The sequence below is a fragment of the Bacillus rossius genome, chromosome 18 (genome assembly GCF_032445375.1).
Source record: "Bacillus rossius redtenbacheri isolate Brsri chromosome 18, Brsri_v3, whole genome shotgun sequence".
NCBI classification, from domain to species: domain Eukaryota; kingdom Metazoa; phylum Arthropoda; class Insecta; order Phasmatodea; family Bacillidae; genus Bacillus; species Bacillus rossius.
Genome location: NC_086345.1, coordinates 19,589,196 through 19,614,845, shown reverse-complemented (window position 1 = coordinate 19,614,845; position 25,650 = coordinate 19,589,196). Strand labels below are relative to the sequence as shown.

The window sequence follows — 25,650 nt, the reverse complement described above, 5'->3', positions numbered from 1 at the left end:
AGTTTAACGTGACAAGGTCATAACAAAACATTGATGAAATGATTGCATACTTTTATGAATAAAATTGAATCATTTTAATTGAATTATCACTATTTTGTATGGATACAAAGAAGGAGTGAAATTAAATCTACAATTTAATTGATAAATTTACTTTTATTTGCACTCATTAATTCAAATATGTTTATTACTTTAACGAAGAGATTATTTTAACTATAACTTTTATACATGTTTACTATTTAACTTCTTCCAATCTGTGTTATTCTGTTAAGGATAGGACGATGATAGGAAAAGTAGGAAACCAATGGGAGTGTTTCAAGTTTAATGCGCCTCGAAAAAGTCAAATCGATGGTTGTTCCAATCGAGTGGAAGAGAGATAGATGCGGCGCAAGCGTACAATGAGCGTAACGGGACAAAGCGTAACGGGACAATGTGCTTAACGGGACAATGAGTCATCCTTTTCCGTGCGTGCAGCCGGCGTTTATCGATTTATTAGACGTTGTCACGTCAAAAAAATATCACGAAAGCTTTATTGCCAGCGATGTACAAATATTTGAAATTTCAATAATATCTCAAGGCCCGAAACCCACATAAAACTAAAGGAATCTGGAAAAAAAACGCCTATACAGGTGATTTTCACTTTGGGATCTTTAATCGTATGTAAGTAGTAGTACTATTTCCGTGGACAGAGAAGAAAAAAAGTCAATCAATTTATGTAATTTTTTTTTACAGTAGGTGTTATAATTTGGGATTCTTTGAGGTGACAACGTCTGATAAATCGATGAACGCCGGCTGCACGCACGAAAAAGTGTTCCGTTAAGCACATTGTTACGTTACGCTGTGTCCCGTTACGCACATTGTCCCGTTACGCTGTATTATTTCATTTAGGCTATTATTAAAAAAAGTAGCATCTGTCGGCGAGTGCAGTAATAATAGGTTATGTTAGATATATGATGACAATTTATTTATATGAAAACTGGTTCATAATTATATTTAAACGAAAAGTTAATGTGGATTTCATTGCTTATTACAACAATAATTTCGGCAATGAAGGTTAATTATTCTTGAATTTTAAAAATCGGATTACTAGTGTAATTTCAAGTATTTATTCTTTTATTATTAAAATAAAAATGATTCAATTTTATTCATAAAAGTATGCAATCATTTTATCAATGTTTTGTTATGACGTCACGTTAAACTATCGTCCGTAAACCGACTTTACAGACAACCAATTGTTTTTCAAGACGGTTGTGTAGAATAACCTTTAATGATTATTACGTTTAGGGAAATAATTTGAAAGAAGCACAGTAAGACGCTGTAATCTAGGGCTTAAGTGCATGTTTTCGGCATAGTGCACTAGATAGGTCTACGGCCCAAAATCTTTCGGTATGTTATTAACAATATCCCCATGCATTTTTTTTTTTTTTTGCGAAACGATTTCCAGTCCAGTTGTGTGTTGGAACTTCGCAGCATTTTTCTGTGTTCCGTGGTTGGATTAGTTATTTAAGGCGCATGTCTAATGTCAGCGCACCAATCACAGCCAACCACTGCAGAAGCAAACGCGTACTGAATGGCCCGGCCAGACAGGGCGATAGCTTCTCTTGCAGTCGGCCGCCAAACACAAGGGAACAATCTATAGCGCAGGCATACCTTATTGCTGTCCAACAAAGCAATCCGTAGTTGTTTAAAGCATGTGCGATAATTTATATTATCTTTGAAAGATTTGTGCAATGGGATTGCATGACTTGATGTAAGCTTTTGGACATGCGCCATTGCTAAAGCACACGTATGTCTGTAGAAGAAAACTACAAAAAAAAACACCCAAAAGACAAAAAACACAAATTAAGCAAAAAAAATTGCTGTCGTCAAAACAGGATATGAACACCGCATAATATTCCATAACACGAATGTGGTCAACAAACAAAGAAAAAACAAAGAAAAAAACAAAGAAAAATGGACTAACAGAATGAAGAAAGCCCCACAAATGATGACAGCACAAAAATATTGAACCCAAAAAAAAATTCAGCACAACAGCTGAAACGAGACAAAGATTTTTTCAACAAGATAGATTTTTCACAGGTTTGTGCCTCCCCCCCCCCCCCCCCTCTATTTTCAATCATCCGTTTCCCGGACTTCGCAGATGAGTTCGTGGACGAGAAAGGATGCCCTCCCAGCGTCACCTGGGTAGAGCCAACTTCCACGTGATTTGTCACCTCACATCACCACTCCCCCCTCCACTCCTCCAACCCCACGCGATGACAACTTCCGCCTTCCGCCCGACTGACTAGTCACCCTTCACCGAACAAAGGGCTGAGTAATCACCGGCAATGTTGTTACTCTCAAAAATAAAATAAAAAAATGCGAGAGGAAACCGGTTTGGGTTGGAATTGGGGAAAAGGTGGGGGTAGTGAGTGATGATTGGCGGGGGCGGTAAAAAGAGGGGAAAGGGGGTATCGGTCGGGGGTTGAAGAGGGAAGAGGGGTAAAGTGGGCGAGATATGAGGTGGGGGTGGGGATGTTGGTCGGTTGGAAGGAGTGGGGGGAAGGAGGGGTTGGTGAAACGGGAGCTTCGGGGTAGCAGATCGATACGTTATCTGGGTTTCAGTGGCACAGCTGTTGCAGCCGCCACCTGCCGGATGCGTGGAACGGGGGAATTCCCCCGGGGGGGGGGGGAAGATCGCGGCCATTTCTAAACTTCGGCGCCAACATCAGGAAAAAAAAAAGAAACCCTTCCCAAATTTTGCTACTAGGGAATTTTTAAATTAGCTTTAAAAGGGTGGATGGGATCAGGCCTCGCCATTTTGATACTGCTTCCAATGAATCTTCCGCGAATAACGTGCGCATGCCTTTCACTGGCCACTGTCTGAAGTAGCTTGGCTTCTGGGTTGTAGCCCCGCGTCCTTGGGAGGATAATTCACAAGACGTTTTCGGTTCGACAATTGCAGGCGAGAGTTATACAAAGGCAGGATGACTGGTAAGAACCTCGGTAGGTAACTGTTCCCTGATGATGGCGAATGCTACGTCGACCGAAATTATTCGTCCATGGTCACGGCTATAACCCAGAAGCCAAGCTACTTCAAATATTCTGTGCTTTTAATATTTTTTTCATCGACACGGCATAGGACTTAGAGTTGGCTTCTTGTTGAATTCAAAACACTCGTGAACTGGTGTGGTTATCATTGTAGCTGTAGTCGCCCGTGTGAAATAATAAGTTATTTCCTTGCGGCGCTTAAAGACTAGAGGCTTTTAGTAAACACGTATTTGCAACAAGGTAAAGAAGGTTTCGAAGATATGATTTATGCCTTGATATGCCAAAAAAAATAGGGATAGTTAAAAAATTAGAAATGATGCAAAAAAATACGGAGGGAAAACAAAAACCGAGATGGCAGGGCCTAATCTCCCTTAAGGGAGCTTCAGAAGAAAAAAAATTAAAACTGCTCAAGATATATATGAGTGGTGCCTGTTTACGAAAAAAAAGAACCTAAAAGAATACGCCTTGGGGTGGAATGAGTAGTTTTTTTGTTTCTGTGTTTTTTTTAACTACGTGATTATAAGAGTAAAAAAATTGCTAAAAACGTGTGTTTTCTGAGTAATTTATTAGACTTGAAACGCCCGTGCATATTCTTGAATGCACTCAAGGGACTTGCATTGCACATCAGTCTTCATTTCTCCGTCATGACGTGCTAATGTCGACGCTCAAATCTCTTGGTTGTCGTGTGCACCACCAGAACACTGGGCGCTTGGCGCTTAGAGGCGATACCGCGCTGGAAGCACCAACGAGAATAGCACTTATTACTCTTCCTCGCTAACACAAAACTCACTCTCCTTACTACAGGCGGGCACCTTAAGACGAGGTCTCACATGGCATGTTGATTATTATCATTACTTGTTTATTTATTTCGACATCAATTGGGCGCAATTAAGGCATGTATGTACACCTCTTAAGGGGCCCGCCTCGTCAGGGGTGTATCTGTGTCAGGCGAGGCGGGATGATAAGCGCGACGCTCGCTGGTGCTTCTAGCGCGGTGTCTCCTCTGGACTGGCGCGCAGTCTTCTCGTCGTGCGTATGAGCGGTGACAGTAACAATATATGGCGGGGAAATGAAGATAAAGGTGTAATGCAAGTCCCATTAAGAGTTTTCAAGAATCTGTATAGGTTCTTTTACACCTAAAAAATTACGCTGAAAACATGCGTTTTAGCCATTTGAACTTTTCTAAAAATACCATTTAAAAACTTAATCCGAAATATAAAGTACTTTTCGGTCCTCGGCGAACTCTTAAATGCTTTTCGTAAGCAGACCCCACTCGGATATCTTGAGTAGTTTTGAAATCGCGTTGTTTTTTCCTGAAGCTCTGCGCACCGCGTGTGTGTGCCCGGGTAGGCGGGGGCCTTAATTGGAATCCTACTTCGTCGGTGTTGTCTTCGTTGTGTTGCCCATAACACCTGTTTACGTTTATCATTGGGTTTATCTGTTTGACTGACTTAGGCTTTTTTTTCTCTGTGGGTTAATGTTTTAATTTACTTCTTAAATAGCGTTCTTGAATTTTTTCTTTCCATGACAAACAGCGCAAAACTGCAATGCCACTAGAATAGTCTGCCGGAGCGGTTACGTCGACTATTGATTCATTCAATTAGCAGACCGATGTGATAAAATTATGTAATGAAACCGCTCGGATAAAACCGGTTAAAGATTTGAAAGGGGAGGGAAAAAGAAATACTAAATCCCATTCTTTGGACCTGAGTGTCCATCAAGAACTTTTAATTAAAATATACTGCCTGACGCGTTTAGAAGTTTCCACTTTGTCTTTGTGAACTTTGTGTTCGCGCCAATCCGTCACAGATGGGCAGCACCGTGGATCGTTACACATTTCCGTTCCGTTCACGAAATAACAAATGCTGTACTACTGGCTCGCTGTAGGAAAGGTTTTGATGGAGATAAAAAAAACTGACGAAAAAAAACTGACGAAAAAAAACTAGCTTCTACTGCGCAGCTTAGGTCCCCCCCCCCCCCCCCCCCTTTTCCCTTCTTTGCTACAGAGAATTTCCGTCACTCCCCTCTCTGGCGCAAAGAAGGAAAAGGGGGGGGGGGGACCTAAGCTGCGCAGTAGAAGCTAGTTTTCGTCAGTTTTTTTGATCTCCTTCAAAACCTTTCCTACAGCGAGCTACTAGTACACCGAAAGCTAAGGTGTTAGGCATCAAAAATTCTCTAAACATAACCGGACGCGGGAATTTATATCCTTATAACCCAATCCCAAAAAAAATAAAAATTCCTTATCCAAAACAACAAACACCACAACCCACCACCCCCCCCCCCTCCTCAAACGGGGGGGGGGGGGGGTGGGGGGGGGCCTCCAACCGCCGTCATGACCTTGTGACCTCGAGATGCAATATGCAGCTCAATTACTTGCGTCAACTCCATGGCGTCCTGCATGCGCGAACACACCCCCCCCCCCACCCCCACCCCTTCTTTCCCCTCCTCCATGCCATCAATGCATCGAGAGCTCATGGTTAATAATACGTCGATTAACCCTCCTTCCCCCATTCCTCTTATCCCCACCATCCCACGGAAAATGGCTTCCCGGCTCCCGGCTTATTGAGAAGCCTAAGATGTACATCAAGTTCTGTCCCTGCCTTAACACGCCCCGAATATTCACCTTCGGCCAACCTCGGGATTTGTTTTATTTTCGCGCAGGAAAAAAAAAATGAATTCAAATATTAAAAGTGGTCGGTTAGGTTAGCTTCATTAAAACACTTTAAAACACTATGGACGGTTAGTTAGGTTAGTATAGCTACATTAAAATAAACAGAGAAATATAAATATATATATATAAATAAACCCGAGGTTGGCCGAAGGTGAATATTCGGGCGTGTTCGATTGGGGAGAGTTTAAAGGGCGAGGAGGGAATTATAAACGAACGCCACTCTTCACTACTATAGGATTCAAATATTTTGAAGAAAAATTTTTTTGAATATTGCCTTAGTATTGGTTGTTTACGTTTATCGTTAAGCACAGGGGAAAAAAAAATCTTTACTTTTACAAAATAATCCTTTAGAAACTATTTGCCAAGTAATACTACAATAAAGATATAGTAACATTGTACAGTACATGGCTATGGTTATTTTTGCATATACGAAATACGGTTTTCGACTTAATACTGAGTATTTCTTACCGAAATTGGCGCATAATTTTATTTTTTAAGTCCTGTTTCATTCAATATTTTTTTTAAATCATAAAAAGATAATCGAATAATTGAAATTTTGACCTTATTTTTCTGTATCATACTTATGTGCGCAGTTAATACTGGAAAGCTATTCAGTAAACTATTTACAAACAACTTTAACTATTGGAGGTACTGGGACAACACAAAACTTTAATGTCCGGGTAAGAATCCGAATCCCGTTTTGCTCCGAAGATAATTGTGCAGTAAAAATTTACAAATATATGTAATTTTACATGATAACGCACACCCAACACTAAAATCTTTACCACAGCAGCTAGGTCGACCATTAAAACATTTGATTAACATACCGCCATTTTAAACTGTATAACTAAACGGATCCGATACAGACGAAAAAATTAAAAAAAAATTGCATGTCTGTAAAGTCGGTTTACGGACGATAGTTTAACGTGACAACGTCATAACAAAACATTAATGAAATTATTGCATACTTTTATGAATAAAATTGAATCATTTTTATTTTAATAATAAAAGAATAAATACTTGAAATTATACCTACTAGTAATCAGATTTTTAAAATGCAAGAATAATTAACCTTTTATTGCCGAAATTGTTGTTGTAATAAGCAATGGAAACCACATTAACTTTTCACTTCACTTTATAAACAGTCGACGAAACAGTTCACGTGTATATGACTTGTAATTAATTTTAAAAGCTGGCGTTTAGCTATAAAGTTTAAATATAATTATGAACAAGATTTCATATAAATAAACTGTATTAAAATATCCATCATCAATTATATAAATTACCATAATTGTTTAGTCAATTGTAACATAACCTATTATTACTGCACTCGCCGACAGCGTAACGGAACACAGCGTAACGGAACAATGAACGTAACGGAACAATGAGCGTAACGGGACACAGCGTAACGGGACAATGAGCGTAACGGGACACAGCGTAACGGGACAATGAGCGTAACGGGACACATCGTAACGGAACAATGTGCGTAACGGGACACTTGTTCGTGCGTGCAGCCGGCGTTCATCGATTTATTAGACGTCACGTCAAAAACTAAAAACCAGCTCTGGACCTGATTTTCAAGTAATTATATTGAAAGACTGCCCATCTTGTTAAAACAAAATTCATAAAACAATTAATACTATAAGTTTCCCTTTGGCATTGTAAACTATTGTTCAAGCCATTAACCACAGATGGCAGCACCATGGTTACACATTCCCGTTTCATGCGACTTCCGTTCCATTCACGAAATTACTCCTGCCAAACGCCGTATACTAAGAGCTATGGTGTAACACATAAAAAAACTCACAATTTTATTAATTCAAAGTCCAAAACAGCACGTCATCACAATAGATATTCAACTTAAAATTCAAACTCTTGATTAAGCCAAAGCGGCCAAAGAAAAATAAATCACTTATTCAAGTTTTGTTTGGTCAGTAGATAGATTATTACACAGCGTTTCACTTTAAAAATGCTTGACAAGTGTAAACACTAAACTGTAACAACTATTAAATTCGAATAATAAGCAATAAAGTAGATAACTTCATTTCACACGCTTTAGGGGAAAAAAAAAACAAACACATTGTGTAGTCCACGCGGAACAATTCCAATAAAATGGTTTCACGGGGGAGGAAAAAAAAAGAGTAATTAAATACGCAAACAAAATGCAAACTCGGCCATTGACCGCTGTGACGAAAAACCGCGCTGTTATTTACCGCTGACCGCTGGTGGTAAAGACTCGCTAGCAAACGGGGAGGGGGGGGGGGGGGACCACTTGAAACACTCGTGAAACGTTGAGTTGCTGTTCGGAAGTCAGAGTGGATGTAGGGACACACGTTCTCACGAAGGGCAAACACATTACCCGTAATTACATGCAAACACATCTTCAGCTGCCAGCACGAAGCAACAGTCCCAAGACTACAATTTACACGACACCAATTTCACGAGACACGCAGAAAGAGTCCTTGAAAAAAACACCTTTCTTAAAAAAAGTTTTAAGTAATGCCCCCTGCGCAAAAATTCGCATTTATTGACGTGACAACGTCTAATAAATCGATGAACGCCGGCTGCACGCACGAAAAAGTGTCCCGTTACGCTCATTGTACGCTTGCGCCGCATCTATCTCTCATCCACTCGATTGGAACAACCATCGATTTGACTTTTTCGAGGCACATTTAACTTGATACACTCCCATTCGTTTCCTACTTTTCCTATCATCGTCCTATCCTTAACAGAATAACACAGATTGGAAGAAGTTAAATAGCAAACATGTATAAAAGTTATAGTTAAAATAATCTCTTCGTTAAAGTAATAAACATTTATTTGAATTAATGAGTGCAAATAAAAGTAAATTTTTGAATATTAAATTGTAGATTTCATTTCACTCGTTCTTTGTATCTATACAAAATAGTGATAATTCAATAAATATGATTAAATTTTATTCATAAAAGTATGCAATCATTTCATCAATGTTTTGTTATGACGTTGTCACGTTAAACTATCGTCCGTAAACCGACTTTACAGACAGCCAATTTTTTTTTAAAATTGCACTAAGACACGAGACGATGGTTTTTAACTTCCCCTTTACAAAAAAAAATTACAAATCGTCACACGGCTATGCATTCAGTAAGGTAAGGGTGTATTCGTGCTTTGAATGATCATTGCAATGGAGAAGATTAATTTTTAAAAAATAGTGATGAGTAAACATCTAACTTCTATGACGTGTATACACGTGTTTTCTCAAGTTGTTCATGTTGAAAATAAACTTATAATAACGAAACTCGGACGTGAAATTTAAAGTAGAATCCTTTAAAATTTTGTCGAGCATAAAAATGTACCTATTAATAAAATATTTGCTTTTTACGTGGTCAAAATAGTTTGAACGGGGTGTTGCACCCGAAGAAGAGATATTCTTACAGCTCACGAGACTTTTGGTCCACACTATAGTAAAATACACTAGAGACAAATACCCAAGATTTTTTTGTGCGAAAATCTAGCGTTGTTGTTGCAACGTCAGGCCGATAGATTGCAGGCAGAATGTCCATATGAGAAATGTATCCGTTTAATACGTATCGTACCAACATAATGACAACTAAAAAAACTTATTTTTAAAACATAACGATGTATGTGAACAAATAAACCTCCGGTAATTCAAAATTCTTAAAGAAAAAGTAATCACGTTTGACACCAAATAATCTCTATATATAAAAATCAATCGCATTAACCTATTAGTTAGTCTCACTAAAACTATAAAACGGCTCGACCGATTTTAATGATTTTTTTTGTTTGTTCGCCTTATTACAGGGATGGTTTAGGGGAGTGGGGGGGGGGGGGGGAACATTAGGAAAAACCCTAAGGAACAGCTGAAAAAAATCGAATTTGGTAATTGTGTATGGGAATTGCGACTTCTAATTACTTTTGAATGTTTCTATGTTTTTCCTATTTGCGTTCCTAAACCACTGGTTGGATCACGATGAAATTTTTTAATCTTGTGTAATTTATCTAATTTATCTAATAAAATTTTTTGTGGTAACACCTCTCGCCACCAAATTGTTTTTCACACCCTCACCAGTGTTCTTATTTGGAAAATTGCGATTCAAAAATCCTTTTCTACACACTTGCCTTCGTTGTAATTTCAGAATTATATTTAAATTAAAAAAAATAGCCCGGTTGACGTTCCAAAGATAAACAAACTTTTAAAAACGAGAAGAATAGATATTGTTTTGGAAATCGCAGCAAGTATCTTTGTCACGCCACTTGATACCTGCCCCAGTCATCATTGAGGCAAACACATTAAGTAAATTACTCATGGCGGCGCCTGCGTCACTGCTCAGGCAATATCAAAAACTATTAATTACACTTTAAAGTAGATAAGATAAAAAAAACCTAAGTCACGCAAAATGAAATCATTCGGGCGTTCACGAAAGAATTTGCGAAACGTAGGTTTCCTGATGTTAGTATAGACTATAGAGCTGTCAGGTATTAGTCTCTAGTGTGTTTACTGCTGTCAGTATAGACTATAGAGCTGTCCGTTGTTAGTATGGACTATAGAGCTGTATGGTGTTAGTCTGTAGTGTGTTTCCTGTTGTTATTATAGACTATAGAGCTGTCCGTTATTAGTCTTTAGTGTGTTTACTGCTATCAGTATAGACTATAGAGCTGTCCATTATTAGTCTCTAGTGTGTTTCCTGTTAGTATAGACAAAAGAGCTATCCGTTGTTAGTCTCTAGTGTGTTTCCTGTGGTTATTATTGACTATAAAGCTGTCCGTTGTTAGTCTTTAGTGTTTCCTGCTGTTAATATAGACTAAAGAGTTGCCCGTTGTTAGTCTCTAGTGTGTTTCCTGTTAGTATATACTAAAGAGCTATCCGTTGTTAGTCTCTAGTGTGTTTCCTGTGGTTATTATTGACTATAGAGCTGTCCGTTGTTAGTCTCTAGTGTGTTTCCTGTGGTTATTATTGACTATAGAGCTGTCCGTTGTTAGTCTCTAGTGTTTCCTGCTGTTAGAATAGACTAAAAAGCTGCCCGTTGTTAGTCTCTAGTGTGTTTTCTTTGGTCGGCGTATGACGGAAATGTTTTGCGTCCATCGCTGGATCGACAATTCCCGTCGAGGCCGCGTCTCTGCGGACCGCCGTCGATAAACGTGGAATATTCACGAGCAGCGCAGTCCAGCACGGCAGTCCGGCAGACAGCACGAATGTCCCTCGCCTGATCGCATATCGGTTAATTTGATTGTTCTTGTCTACCTCTAAAAATAAAGGAGTAGACCTCCGTGGCGCAATAAAATACGAGTGAGTAGTATACATTGGTTCCTCCTGCCACCGTTACCGGTGCGTGGTGTCAGATTGTCGGGGGGGGGGGGGGGGGTCCACCATATTGGATCGCGACATCACGGCAACCATTTTGAATCCCTCGCCATCTTGGATTCCGCCATTTTGATTTCTAGAACCTTCCAACCATTTTTTTTTAGTTCCGCCAATCCGAATTATGACGTCATGTACTCCATCTTGTATTCTGATGTCACGGCCACTTTCTTAGATTCGGATGTTATGGAAAAAGGTTATCCCTGACGTCACAATCCAAGATGGCGGTCCGCTCCTCAGGCTGAAGCCTGTCCTCGGACCGCCATTTGCATACTACTAATATGGCTTCTTTCGTTTCCTATCTCTTCCCAATGAACAAAAAAAAAAAATTGTTGTAGCGTAATTGTTTTGGAACCAATGTGGCTTCTTTCGTTTCACATCTCTTCAAAATTAACGATAAAAAAATGACTATAGTGTAAAAGTTTTGAAACCAATATGGCGTCTTTATGTTCCGACATTTTCCTTTTTATTCCGAATTTTTCATGTTGTATTCGGAAACATTTCGCCTTAATGGTTGCAGGTAGTAGGGGTGAGATTTTTTTTATTTTTTAGTTCGCGACATGCATGCAAGTAAAATTAAATAAGATACATTGGAGATGACTGCGGAAATAAAATAAACATAGGATGACGGAGGTTGTCTTTTTGACATTTGCATTTATATTCGATTCCAACAACGCGCAACGGGAACTAAGCAGAAGGGGCGAACGCGTGACTTTGGATGACGGGGAAACAGAAGTGAAAATAATGACGAGACAGGAAGAGAAAGAGAGAACGAGAGAACGGAAATTACAATACTTAAGCATTCGGCAATGTATTCCCGTTAGCGAAATCCAAGGCCGGGTTTATAAACCAAAACCAAGAACGCAGGACTCAGAATGTTAAAGCGACTACATTACAGTGTACCGGTTTATACACAATACGCAAGAGTTTTATAAACTACGCAAGGCGCAACGCAAGTATTGCTCAACTTCCAACTTTCTTGCGTTTTAGCTTGAGTTTCCAGCGGTCATATTTTAAGAGCAGTGTTCTGAAAACTTTTAATGATTTAGGCATTACGTGCTTACAAGCCAACGATGTTCTTCTATAGGTACCTCAAGTTTACACTTGAACTTTCACGCAGAGAAAGAAAATGTTATTTTGAAATAAAATTTAAAAAAGCCAGTCATGGGGACTGTCAACAGAAGTGAAAACTTAAAACTTTGTTTTTAAATGTGTAATATGACATCATTTCTAAGTCAAATGTAAGTAAGAAAATGATTTTGGTTTTGTATCAGTACGATGTCAGCATGATATCATTTATTCTTACATCATTTTTTAGTCACAACAGATGTCAGTGGTATGTCAAAATTACGTAAAAATTCATTACCTAGCTATGACTTACCAGTGATGTCAGAACTAGGTCATGTATTCACGTAGTCAAATTAACTTCACTTACTGCTATTACAGCATGTCTGTGACGCGAACCCATAAGTTTTGCCCCTACCAAAAATCGCTCAACGCGGCTAAAGAAGTTTTCACTTCAATATTTAAATATTTGAATTGATGTAAGTTTTTGGACATACGCTATTGCTAAGCACTTTTTCTGTAGAAGAGTCGCACCTGTGTTTTCGTACCATGTACGTCTCTGCCTGAGGACGGGAGCAGATAGCAGTTCCCGAAACGTCGCTTGTTTCTGTTTTGGAAAAACTATTGTGTTTGTTTCGTCTTTTCGTTTTGTCGTGTTTTTGTATCGTTTCAACCGTTTTGCTGAATTTTTTTGGGTTCAATATTTTTGTGTCGTCATCATTTGTGGGGTTTTTTCTTTTTCGTTCTTTTAGTACATTTTTCTTTATTTTTCTTTGTTTGTTGACCATATTCCTGTTACGGAATATTTTGTGGTGTTTATATCCTGTTGACAACAGTAATCTTTTGCTTAATTTGTGTTTTTTTGTCTTTTGGGTATTTTTATTTTTTTATTTTTTATTTATTTTTTTAGTTTTCTTCTACAGAAAAAGTGCTTAGCAATGGCGTATGTCCAAAAACTTACATCAAGTCAAGCACTCCCATTGCACAAATCTGTCAAAGATAATATTAAAATATTTATTATGCGTAATTTTGTTTACTCCGGTTTACAATTTTAAGTTGTGTGGTTGATGACATCTTGCGACTTGTATGCTTTATAACTACCGTTATTTTCTTGTGTTGGTTGCCATTTGCGTAGTTACTCCCCTTTCGTACTTTATAAACCCTGCCTAATTGTACCAAAAGACAAGATGTATATTGAATAAAATAACTGTCGAACGTTCAGTACAAAAAAAAATATCTGTGAGGGTAAGTATAACTAACTGTTCACTGTAACTGAAACTTTCTATGCTTGAAGTAAAAATAAATGTATTTTTAATTATTTTCGTTTAAAAAAATATTGCTTCCGAGTCATGAAAGTTTTAATCTTTAGGTCAATGACACTTTCAAGGTGGTGTTTTTCACTATTTGCATTCATAGCAAAGTGATAATTATTGCAAGAAGTGTTTGACAAAGTTAAACTTTTTTTTTTGCGGATGAAGACTATTAAATGAACTACCTAACTACTTCTCACAAGCCCAGCAGAAAGAGCCAAATTATTTTTTAACTCAAGCATCAGTAGAAGCATGCGAAAAATAACGTACATAAGTATACGTGAAACACTTCTAAAGTTATTAAAAAATATTGTAATAAAGTTTATACCCCAAAGCTGAAATGAAAAATAAAAGGTTTAACGCAGTGTCCCAAAATGTATTAAATTATTCGCATTTATAAATCTCCTTGGCTTTTATGTTTCATTACATTACTCTCGTAATTTTAAAGAGCGGGTAGCTCTGAACTGCCTCGGAAAATTATTTTCAGCATTTTTTAGGTTAGTAGGTAATTCAATATCGTCCTCGTAAGAAACGTCAAGAAGAATTCTGCGTCTTTAGGATAAAACTTGGAAGAAAAATAATTTTTTGGGAGGGATACCGCGTTGTAGGAAGTAATGAAACCATACATTTTTTAACGGGCAAATATATAAAACAGAATTACGTCATTCTGGTATCAACCATTTTTTATGCCACAGAATATTTTTTTTATCGTTCGATTTAGAAAACGTGTCTTCGTTAAAGTATGAATAGCACAAGAATAAGTTTAAAAAATCAATCAAACAGTGTATGTAGACATTATTATTATATCTGTATTACTGTCACTATAAAATTCGGTTCTTTAATTAGATTAAAAATAACGCTTAAACAAAGACATTTTTCGAAAATCATTCGAAAGAAATTATGGTGTAAAATGGTTTTTAAACCAAAATGGCATCAGCTCCAGTGTCTTCCCCTTTAATGAAAGGATATAAGACTACACTCCAAGATAGCATCTTATGGTCAACACAGTAAATTATTTCGGTAAATGGAACTTAAATATTCATGTAAAATTACCGAAATTTAGAATTTGTACATTAACATTAAAAATTGCCTGTATCACTACAAAATAGTATTCACATAATACTAAGTTCGGATTCTTATCCGGGCATTCATGCTGTGTGTTGTCCCAGTGCCTCCAATGGTTAAAAGTTATTTGCAAACCGTTCCCTGAATAGCTTTCCAGTATTACTGCGCACATACTAAGCATTAAAATCAAAATAAGATCAAATTGTTGTAAATTCTATTATCTTTTCCATCGTTAAAAAAAATGCTTGAATGAAGCATCATTTAAAATATAAAATAGTGCAACAATTTTTGTAAAAAAAATATTGGTTGTCTGTAAAGTCGGTTTACGGACGATAGTTTAACGTGACAACGTCATAACAAAACATTCATGAAATGATTGCATAATTTTATAAATAATGAATTTTTACATAATATTTACATACCACTGACATCTGTTGAGACTAAAAAATGATATAAGGATAAATGATATCATGCTGGCATCGTACTGATATAATACCAAAATCATTTTCTTATGTACATTTGACGTGGAAATGATGTCATATTACACATTTAAATAAATCGATTTAAAAAAAATTGGTTGTCTGTAAAGTCGGTTTACGGACGATAGTTTAACATGACGTCATAACAAAACATTGATGAAATGATTGCATAATTTAATAAAATTGAATCATTTTATTGAATTATCACTATTTTGTATGGATACAAAGAAGGAGTCAAATGAAATCTTCAATTTAATTGATAAAGTTACTTTTATTGCACTCATTAATTCAAATATGTTTATTACTTTAACGAAAAGATTATTTTAACTATAACTTTTATACATGTTTTCTATTTAACTTCTTCCAATCTGTGTTATTATGTTTAGGATAGGACGATGATATAGGAAAAGTAGGAAACGAATGGGAGTGTTTCAAGTTGAATGTGCCTCGAAAAAGTCAAATCGATGGTTGTTCCAATCGAGTGGAAGAGAGATAGATGCGGCGCAAGCGTACAATGAGCGTAACGGGACAACGAGTAATCCTTTTTCGTGCGTGCAGCCGGCGTTCATCGATTTATTAGACGTTGTCACGTCAAAAATACTAGTATTATATTTGAAATAACTGTTTCATGTATGCAAAAAAAAACCACAGCCATGTGTTGTACAAAGTTACATTATATATATATATATTTTTTTGGCAACTGTCCAAAGGAATCTTTTGTAAAAGTATGTATGGATATAAGAGGAATTAATTTGTAAACATGTGCTCAAACGCGAAATAATATAAGCAAAATCATATATATTTTTTTTGGAAACTACGCCGGAAACATATCATCGACATCCGTGTCACTGAGAGACGGGCGAAGAGAATGAAAACAGCGAGACGCATAAGGCGGGTATGAAACGGGAATACCCCGAGAAAACCCACCCGCTGAAAACAGCGTCGCACCACGCGACCAAGATCCACCGTGGTCAAGCAGTGACGTCAATAGCCTCCCACCACGCCCAGCCATTTTTTTTTCGCAAGTGGGATACGTGACGGACGTTGCCATGATTCCAAGTGTTAGTTTTTTTTTATTTTATCTGTGGTGTTCCCATTCACCCCACAAAAAAAAAAGCCAGTCATGGGGACTGTCAACAGAAGTGACAACTCAATACTTTGTTTTTGACGTGACAACGTCTAACAAATCGTTGAACTTCGGCTGCACTCACGAATAAGTGTCCCGTTACGTTGTGTCCCGTTACGCTTATTTGTACGCTTGCGCCGCATCTATCTCTCTTCCACTCGATTGGAACAACCATCGATTTGACTTTTTCGAGGCACATTAAACTTGAAACACTCCCATTCGTTTTCTACTTTTCCTATCATCGTCCTATCCTTAACAGAATAACACAGATTGGAAGAAGTTAAATAGCAAACATGTATAAAAGTTATAGTTAAAATAATCTCTTCGTTAAAGTAATAAACATATTTGAATTAATGAGTGCAATAAAAGTAAATTTATCAATTAAATTGTAGATTTCATTTGACTCCTTCTTTGTATCCATTCAAGATAGTGATAATTCAATAAAAATGATTCAATTTTATTCATAAATTATGCAATCATTTCATCAATGTTTTGTTATGACGTAATGTTAAACTATCGTCCGTAAACCGACTTTACAGACAACCAATTTTTTTTAAAATCGAATTATTTAAATGTGTAATATGACATCATTTCCACGTCAAATGTAAGTAAGAAAATTATTTTGGTATTATATCAGTACGATGTCAGCATGATATCATTTATCCTTATATCATTTGTTAGTCACAACAGATGTCAGTGGTATGTCAAAATTACGTAAAAATTCATTACCTAGCTGTGACTTACCAGTGATGTCAGATCTAGGTCATGTATTCACGTGGTCAAATTAACTTCACTTACTGCTACTACAGCATGTCGGTGACGCGAACTCACAAGATTTTACCCATCCAAAAAAAGAGTCCAACACGCACATGATACAGTCCAGTATATACAATGTATTAGTGTATATATGCGTATACATGTACACAGGCCACTGCTATTCGCCAGTCTGGCGCAACACGTCACTAGCGTGTCCGTGACGCGAACCGTAAGTTTTGCCCCTACCAAAAATCGCTCAACGCGGCTAAAGAAGTTTTCACTTCAATAATTTATTATGAGCGAGTATTACTGTACTTGTCACAGATGTGTAACATCTAACCTCAGTAACGAGCGAATTCATTGTGTTCTCGTGTTGCAAACACACTTGCAATTCGAAACAAGGTAAATAAATTTAAAGTACGATAATTTAAAATGATGCCGAGCGCAGTGGCGGATTCATAGGGGGGTGGGGGGGCGCAGGGGGCGCCCCCCCCCCCCCCCCAACCCCCTTGACCAGGGCAGCCCAGCACCAAGCATGGTTCTTGGCGAGGGGAGGGCGCGCACCCGGCCGCCGATGTTATACAATACACATTCATACACTTACCTTTAACGACTTCATGGCTTGGAAACAGTTTGAATAAAGTTTTATTAAGCTTTGCACGCGACCAGAATCCTTTAGTTTTTCTGTAGTGATTTTTGACATTTGTATACTGCACAATTGGCCATTTTCGTAACTACATATAGCACACAATTATGCACCAACAACAGCAAATATTCGGGCGAGACGTAAATGAAACGGATAGAGCTTGGAAAAAGATCTCTGGCTGCATCCAAGCAACCAAGGTGACGTAACAAGGGAGTGTGTGGAAGAGGTAGAACTGCGCCCCCCCCCCCCCCCCCACCCCCACCTTGAGATTTTTCTGTATCCGCCACTGGCCGAGCGAGATTAATATATACACAAATCGTGTTTTTCAACTAAATTTCTGGACGCGAATCACACGTAGTTCCCACACACGCCGCTAGAATTCGCTGCCGGAGCAGCTACGTCGATCATCGACTCATTCCATTTGCTCATTTATATTTTAAACTATATAATGATACGGTTCCGATAAAAGCAAAAAAATTAATGTCATGAGGAATGTCATGAAAGTACTGCCCAGCTTGTTTGAATTCATCAAACATCCGCCACAGATGGCAGCACCGTGGTTACACATTTCCGTTCTACGCCACTTCCGTTCCATTCAAGAAATTACTCATACCAAATGCCGCATACCCAGAGCTAAGATGTTACACATTAAAAAAAAAAAAGGGGGGGGGGGGTATCGCTGTGTCATGGGCACGGCCGTGTGTTGTACGTGAATACGTGTACGTAACAGATCTATATTGTATATTATATACATTCGCTGTAACGATTTTACACTAATGTTTTATATATGCAATCGATAAATTTTGAGACCTGACGATTGAAACTCAAACGAACGTCTCAGCTTCTCCGAGTAAAAAGTTATTCCAAATGGAAATCTCGAAACGCAGCAAAATGACCTCAAAATGGCGGCGCTTCCCCCTCCACCGCGCGCGATGCGTCACAGTCCATCACTTAGCGTAACGAATTCTTTGATTCTTTAGCTATCCGGCGGTGTAATTAAATTTCGGATGGAGATGATAGATATGTAGCTGCAACACCAAACTGTATCCCCCGATTTTGTTATCATTCGTATTTTTTAATTGCCTCCCACTATGGAAGCGATTTTAAAGACGTATTAACGTCAAAAAATGCATTTGCTTTTCACGTCTCCGTCCAAACACCACTCCAAACCATCATCGTATAACGACCTACGTGTTGTACTGGTCGAACATCGTACTACGAACAGGAGCACACATTAACACGTGCAGACGTCTGCATTTAGTTGATTAGTTGTTATAATTTCGCGGACAGATAAGGTTTTGAATTACTTGTGTTTGAAAAAAAAACATTTATAAATTTTAAAAAAAACTTTATATTTTTGATAAATGTCTCATTTCTCTCCTTCCCCTTCCCCTTCCCCCTTTATTTTTTTCCCGCCAAATCTCATAGACCTGCTCCTAACTGAAGAATAAACAAACATTCGCGACGGTATTTTTTTTTTTTTTTAAATTTATAATTCCGTGTTTGGAAGTTCCGCTGGTTATTCAACAAGGTTTACTCGCGGGACAAGGAGGGGAGGGGGGAAGTACAAACAAACAAACAAACAAACAAACAAACAAACAAACAAGCTGTTAGAGTGGTGGCAGCTTTGATCGCGTATGCGTGAGCTGATGATGACGTCATTCGTAGTTTACCCGCTTCTGCCGGCGCGGCCTCCTCAAACAAAACAATTTGCGGGGTTTGTGCACGGACATTACACTTCTATTATTATTATTCTTACCTCATTCTTTTTATTATTTAGAAGAATTTTATGCCAATAAATTTACAAAGATTATAATATAATTATTTTATAAGTTTTAGCAAAATGTGTTTCAAATATTAGTACTTTTGTGTTATTTTACAAATTTGTTATAAATATGTTATTTATACTGTCAATTTGTAATTTGTTTTTATAATGTGAAAATTAATTGTTGTAAATTAATTGTAAAATAATTGTATAGACATGTCCAATACGGTGATGTGCAAAACATGTATACTGTAATTACTGGACAAAATTAAATGAAATGAAATTATTATTATTATTATTAGGTATATTTCGAAGAAATACCATCCACTGTAGCCGTTAACAAGGTGGCGACTACCGGAAAAAAAAAATTATACAGTTTTGTTTTCAATCATGGTCCATTAAATCCCACAACCATTTATCTCGTGTTTGCGTACGTACTGTATTAGCATTTCCTCGGGGGCGAAAAAAATTCATGAGTCGTGATTAAATTGTTCGGACACGAGTTTTAATAACTGCAATGTTATTTTTAAAAAAAAAAACATCTGAACGACCTATGCAAACTTCACAAGCCTGTAGACTGGTAACCAAACCATATACATATCCGTACACATATACATGTGGGAAGCCTTTATTTCACAGACGAGAGAGCCAAATGCCCGATCGTGCATCTTCGTTTTTTTTTTTTTTTTTATTTTGTTCATTGTAAAAGGTTAGGTTAGCTACATTATAAATACCTACTTTAAAACATTGTGGACGGTTGATTTGGTTAGGATATCTACATTAAAGATACTGTGAAATCATGTAAACGGTTTCCTATACCTGGATAGCTACATATTAAAAAGTTATTTGCTAAGCAACCATAAAATGGTTTTACAGTATTTTTAATGTAGCTATACTTACCTAATATAACCAACCATCGACAATGTTTTTAAAGTATTTATAATGTAGCTAACCTATCCTAATCGACCCGCAAAATTTAATGCCACACCGGTTTATACAATGAGATAGAACGGGGAAAAAAAAAGCGAACATGAACTTCGGGTGTGGCTCTCTCGTCTGTGAAATGAAGGCTTCCCTTTACATGTCCGTTGGAGTGTGCCAAGACTTTTACGGAAGGAACAGATGGAATTATTTTTTTTTCGGGCTGACCGATTGGCTGCAGGTCACCTGACCGACGGACGGATGACGTAATACACCGACCTTAAGAGGCCACTCCAGTGTTTCAGGGGCACTACGCAACCCGCGTTAACCTCATAAGATTCAATGCTATTTTCATTTTGCTTATAACTAATTAACTAATATAGATTTCGAAATGATGCTTGCTTGATATGTAAGACAACGATGCTCTTAGCAAAGCCCCTTTCTTCAAAAACGTGCATAAATTATGGTTTCATACTAATCTTTACTAATATGCATAAGTGTATTGTCTAGGTTTGAACCATAATTTATGCACGTTTTTGAAGAAAGGGGCTTTGATAAGAGCATCGTTGTCTTACATATCAAGCAAGCATCATTTCGAAATCTATATTAGTTAATAAGTTATAAGCAAAATGAAAATAACATTGAATCTTATGAGGTTAACGCGGGTTGCGTAGTGCCCCTGAAACACTGGAGTGGCCTCTTAAGCTGGGTTCACAAAACTTTGCAAGGAACGCAAACACGCAATAACGTGAAAACGCTACCAAACGCAAAAGGAGAATCACGCTGGTTTATAAAGCACGCAAGTCGTCACCTACCGTACAACTTGAAAGTGTAATACAATAGCAAACTGGTTCCCTAACCCTTTTCCAGCTGGTGACCCACCTTTTCCTTATAGGAATACCTCCATGGTCTATTGGTCCATGGTGGAGTAAAAAACCTTATTTGTATCGTATCTCATCCTTGTCTATACATAATTTACCATCAAATATATATTAATATGCTTTATTTAAGATACCGATTGATTATTGATAAACAATTTATGTTCAGATTTGAAAATGGTTGACAAAATATAAGCACTTTGTAGCAAAACAGTCATTTCTTTAACAATAGATATGTGTTTGCACACAATTCGATTTGTTTCGATTTTTCTTATATGTATTTTCTGATGGTTTATTCGATGGTTTCTGATAGTTTTAGGATCGAGTTGCGACCCACCGTTTGGGAACCGCTGCGAATAGCAAACAAATTTATTCCCGACGCTTCTTTCGATAATTCACGCTTAGCATGAGAACACAAGGATTTGCAATAATTTGATTTCAAAATTGTCAATTTTCTTTCACTGTGTGAAGGTTTGAAAAAAAAGTGAAAAAAAAAGTGATGTACAATAAAAAAAATTGTTGCCTTCTAAGTACATAACTTCCGAGTGTCTTCAAAAAGTTTCCGAACACTTCGCGTCAAACGCAGGAAGTTGAATGTTGGTAAATGTTTCCGTTGAGGGTTTTTTTTTTTTTCCGCGACTTGCGTAGTTTATAAACCAAGCCTATTTTAAAAACGTCGTTATTGGGGGGAAAAATTGCGGCTGGTAATTCTTTGGGAATTTGGTGAACCCGGCCTTAGACGGTTACGCATTTAGCGATTTCCGTCGAGCAGATTCGACCTGTTCGACTGACGCGCCGTTCAATTCGACTCGTTCGAATACGATGTCAGGCCGGACGCACACAGAGTGATGTGCGACTCGACATGAAAATACTGTCAGAAAGTAGTTTGCCTCGAATGTATTCGCACGAAAGCAACGCACACAGAAACAGATGCGATACGACTCCACGAAACAGTATACCACAAGAGGCATGTCGTAGAGTGTTCACAACGGATATGTTAATTATTGATTAAATGCAGTTTTTTTTTGACATACGCCATTGCAGTTTCGCACTGTTTGTCTTCGAAAAAATTCCGAATTCCGAAAATAAAAAATTCATTCAAAATTAAACGTTAAATATGACTTGCATTATAAACGTGGTAAAATTTCGCATTAGTAGTTACAGTCATACACATGAGTCAGCTAAAGGAGAATGAATTATTATAGAATATGTTATGAATGACGCATAATAAGCCTCATATGACCCTGCCTAAAATACCGAGTGGCTAAAGAGAACTTAATATTTTCTGAAACTTAACTCACAGAAAAAAAACTGCCTATTTTTTGTTTAGGTGAAAACATTAAATATTCGTTTAACTTCGCGTCTATTTTGTTTTGTTATCAGAGTGTTCACATGTAATTCTGCTCCAAATGCATTAACCACCCGTGTCTTTCCACAGCTGAGCCAATCACGACCCTAGTCCTACAGGCCACTCTTACATTGCACAGCGTATTTGCATCACCCAGCAAACAAATTACAAATCATATTTCGTTAACCAAATCTTTCACTTCAGTTGTTATATGTCCTATCTCCCAGAAGACGCTCTAGTGCAGAATTACTTACATCACTTCTTAATGGGTAAAACAGTGTTATTTGGAGAAAATAGACATGAAGCCATTACAGTTTTGCACTGTTTTGTCACGGAAAAAAAATTCAAGAATGCAAAATAAGAAATAAAATTGAAAACATAAACCCATAGAGCGTAAGCCTAAATCAGCTGATGTCGAAAATATGGACCCAACGATGAAAATAAAACAGGCATTATGGACAACACAATGATCACGGCGCAGACTAACACAATCAAACTTAAGATATCAGACAGCACAAGAATTCTGTGGAAGAAAATTTAGTCATGAAAAAATAGCAACACAGACGAAAACAGAAGGCTAGCAGAGACGAAACAGTTTCAACAAAAACTGGAATTGCAGACAGACAACAAAACCTGGACAACTCAGCAAGCATGTGAACACAACGATGAAATTAAACGCGCATTATGAACGACACATCGATGACAGCACCGACGAACAAATTATGTTTTCTTTGCAAAAAAAAAAGTTGCGACGTTTCAGGACCTGGCATCTGTTATCATCATTAGACACAAACTGTTGGGTCCATCTGTTTGACATAAGCTGATATAGGCTTGTTCTCTGCGCGTTTATGTTTTCATTTTTATTTATTTTGTATTCTCGAAATTTTTCTAAGTTATACTTCTTTAGGAGCGTTATGAAAAAATATATATTTAATTTTTTACGATGCGCGCGAATCAAGCAATAAAAAACTGACAGGTTGAAAAAAAAAGGCTACTCACAAACTACAAATTATATACGTGCTCTTACATCATCTTATACTTTAGTAATTTATATTGAATACTGGTCCATATAATTAACTGTATTTATTTGTTGTGAATATTTGTGACTGGAATTGGGTTTATAAACTTTTTCAAGTGTATGAGTTTATGTGTCCCCATATATATATAACGATGTCAGTTTGCTTGTAAACTTTCATTGTCACTGTCAGGGAGTGTCTGTGGAAGGTTTAGTTTGTGAAGCTGTGGTTCCCGTAGGTATAATTTATTTGCATTTTAAAAATTTTTACATTGTTATTTAACAAATTAATTAATTACTTAATTAGAATAAATAATTTATCATTTTGGGCAATTGTTTATAATTTTTTTTTAATTTGATTGAATTTATACTCAACCTCACGCAATTTTTATTTATTATCAGTTATTCGAACAAAAAGTTATAATTAGTTTTTTTTATTATAATTATTTCAAGTAAGTATGACTTCTAACATGCGTACATGTATTTTTTTTTTCCCCGTGACAAACGGTGCAAAAAAGACGTTACGTCAGGCATGGACATCGCAAGGATATATTTTTTTTTGGGGGGGGGGGGGGGGGACTGCAATTGATTTAGTTGTTGAGGAATATCCATCCCCTGGGGAAAAAAGCGGGGGGTTCGGGGGTTCCTCCCCTGGGAAAATTTGGGGTTTGAAGGTGCAAAAGGGTGGTTTTTAGGCATTTATCTTTCCTAAATATTCTAATTATAGTTGGTTGCAATATGTAATTTATTTTTTTTATAAAAAAATATTTTCATAGAACAAATTTGTAAAAAAACACAGTGCTCACGTTACCACGATTGGAGACTAAATGCACCATGCGCAACATATGGGTTATATCCAGGGGCGTAGCTAGGGGGGGGGGGGTTAGGGGTTCAACCCCCCCCCCTCCCTTAGCACCAAATATTTAATTAATTTCTTATTCATCACTCAAACAAATTTCATATTATAATTAATAAAAATTTTACCATTACAATATTCAAATTTAAGAACCGAATACTGCTAAAATAGCACTATTTTACACCTTAAAATCGAAATTTTCCCGGGGGAGGACCCCCGGACCACCGCTTTAATACGGAGGGGGGGGGGGGGTCATGCTTCTTAACACCCCCCATACACAAATCCTGGCTACGCCACTGGTTATATCACGGAAATCATATTAATAATATAACTACGAAACTAAATATATTGTTGGAGGGGACGAAATTGAAGACTTTTATTATTGGGAGGGACGTGTTCCCCCCCCCCCCCCCCCGGCCAAACGGATGCGACGCCCATGCCGTCAGGCATCCGGGGGGTTGCCTCACCTGCAGAGGGTTTATCCTTGCCGACCCTGCCTCCTACAGGGGCGGCGGTTGTGTCCGCGCGGGCGGGAATTTGCTGCCTTCGGCGTCAGCGTCGGCCATTCCTCTCGTCCTGCCTGGGGGTGATGAGGGGAAAGCAGGGGAGGGCGGCTGGTAGCAAGAAGCGCGCGCGAGGGGGAGACACACACACACACCCCCTCCACACACCGTCTCTTTAAATTAAGAGCCCTCTCGACCCGCCGGGCGAAGCTGTCTTGCACCGACTGAAGCAGGGGGAAGTGTAGTTCGCCTTTCTCCTCCCCCTACCTGCTTCCCCCTCCACTCCTGGTGACCATCTTCCCCTCCTCTCAGCGCGCGTGCGCACGAGACCATTCCCCCTCCGTCCCCTCTGCAAAACCGTCAAGCTTAACCACGCGCGCGACGGGGGGGAAGCCAACTATTCACTGACACCCGGTTCAAGCGATTGAATAATCCACGTTCGCGCGTCTTCGTGTTGTTATTGTTTGTGTTGTATATTATTAATAACAAGAATAATATAACATTTGTAAAAGGCGTGTCAGGTTATCTTAGGTGTGTTACCTATGTAAAAGTTATAGCAAAATATCTAAAAAAATTTTCTGGGGGGGTAGATTTTTTTTCTTGTCTTTGTAATCATAACCTATACATATAAATGAAAGTTTGTTATATTAGGTCATTAACATAAATAATATGTAAAATTATAGTTAAAATATAAAAAATTTCACAAATTCGTTTTTTTTTTCTTTCTTCAATATTCATCTGTTGGTTTTCGCTCATCTTTTTTGTCGTTACAAAAATAGCTGGTTGGTTAGGTTAGGCAAGCACTGTTTTAATTACTATAGAATCGTGAAAACATATACAATTATATATATATATATATA

At 37.7% G+C, this 25,650-nt stretch overlaps 1 protein-coding gene across 1 annotated transcript in view; it reads right to left on the bottom strand.

Annotated features, from left to right (window-relative positions):
- LOC134541380 (melatonin receptor type 1B-A-like) overlaps nt 1-24,999 on the bottom strand; it is a 119,744-nt gene extending 94,745 nt beyond the window's left edge. Inside the window, exon 1 of the mRNA XM_063384804.1 lies at nt 24,755-24,999. The gene's annotated coding sequence lies outside the window, so the exon portion shown is untranslated. The remainder of the gene's footprint in view (nt 1-24,754) is intronic.
- Between the last annotated feature and the right edge of the window lie 651 nt (nt 25,000-25,650).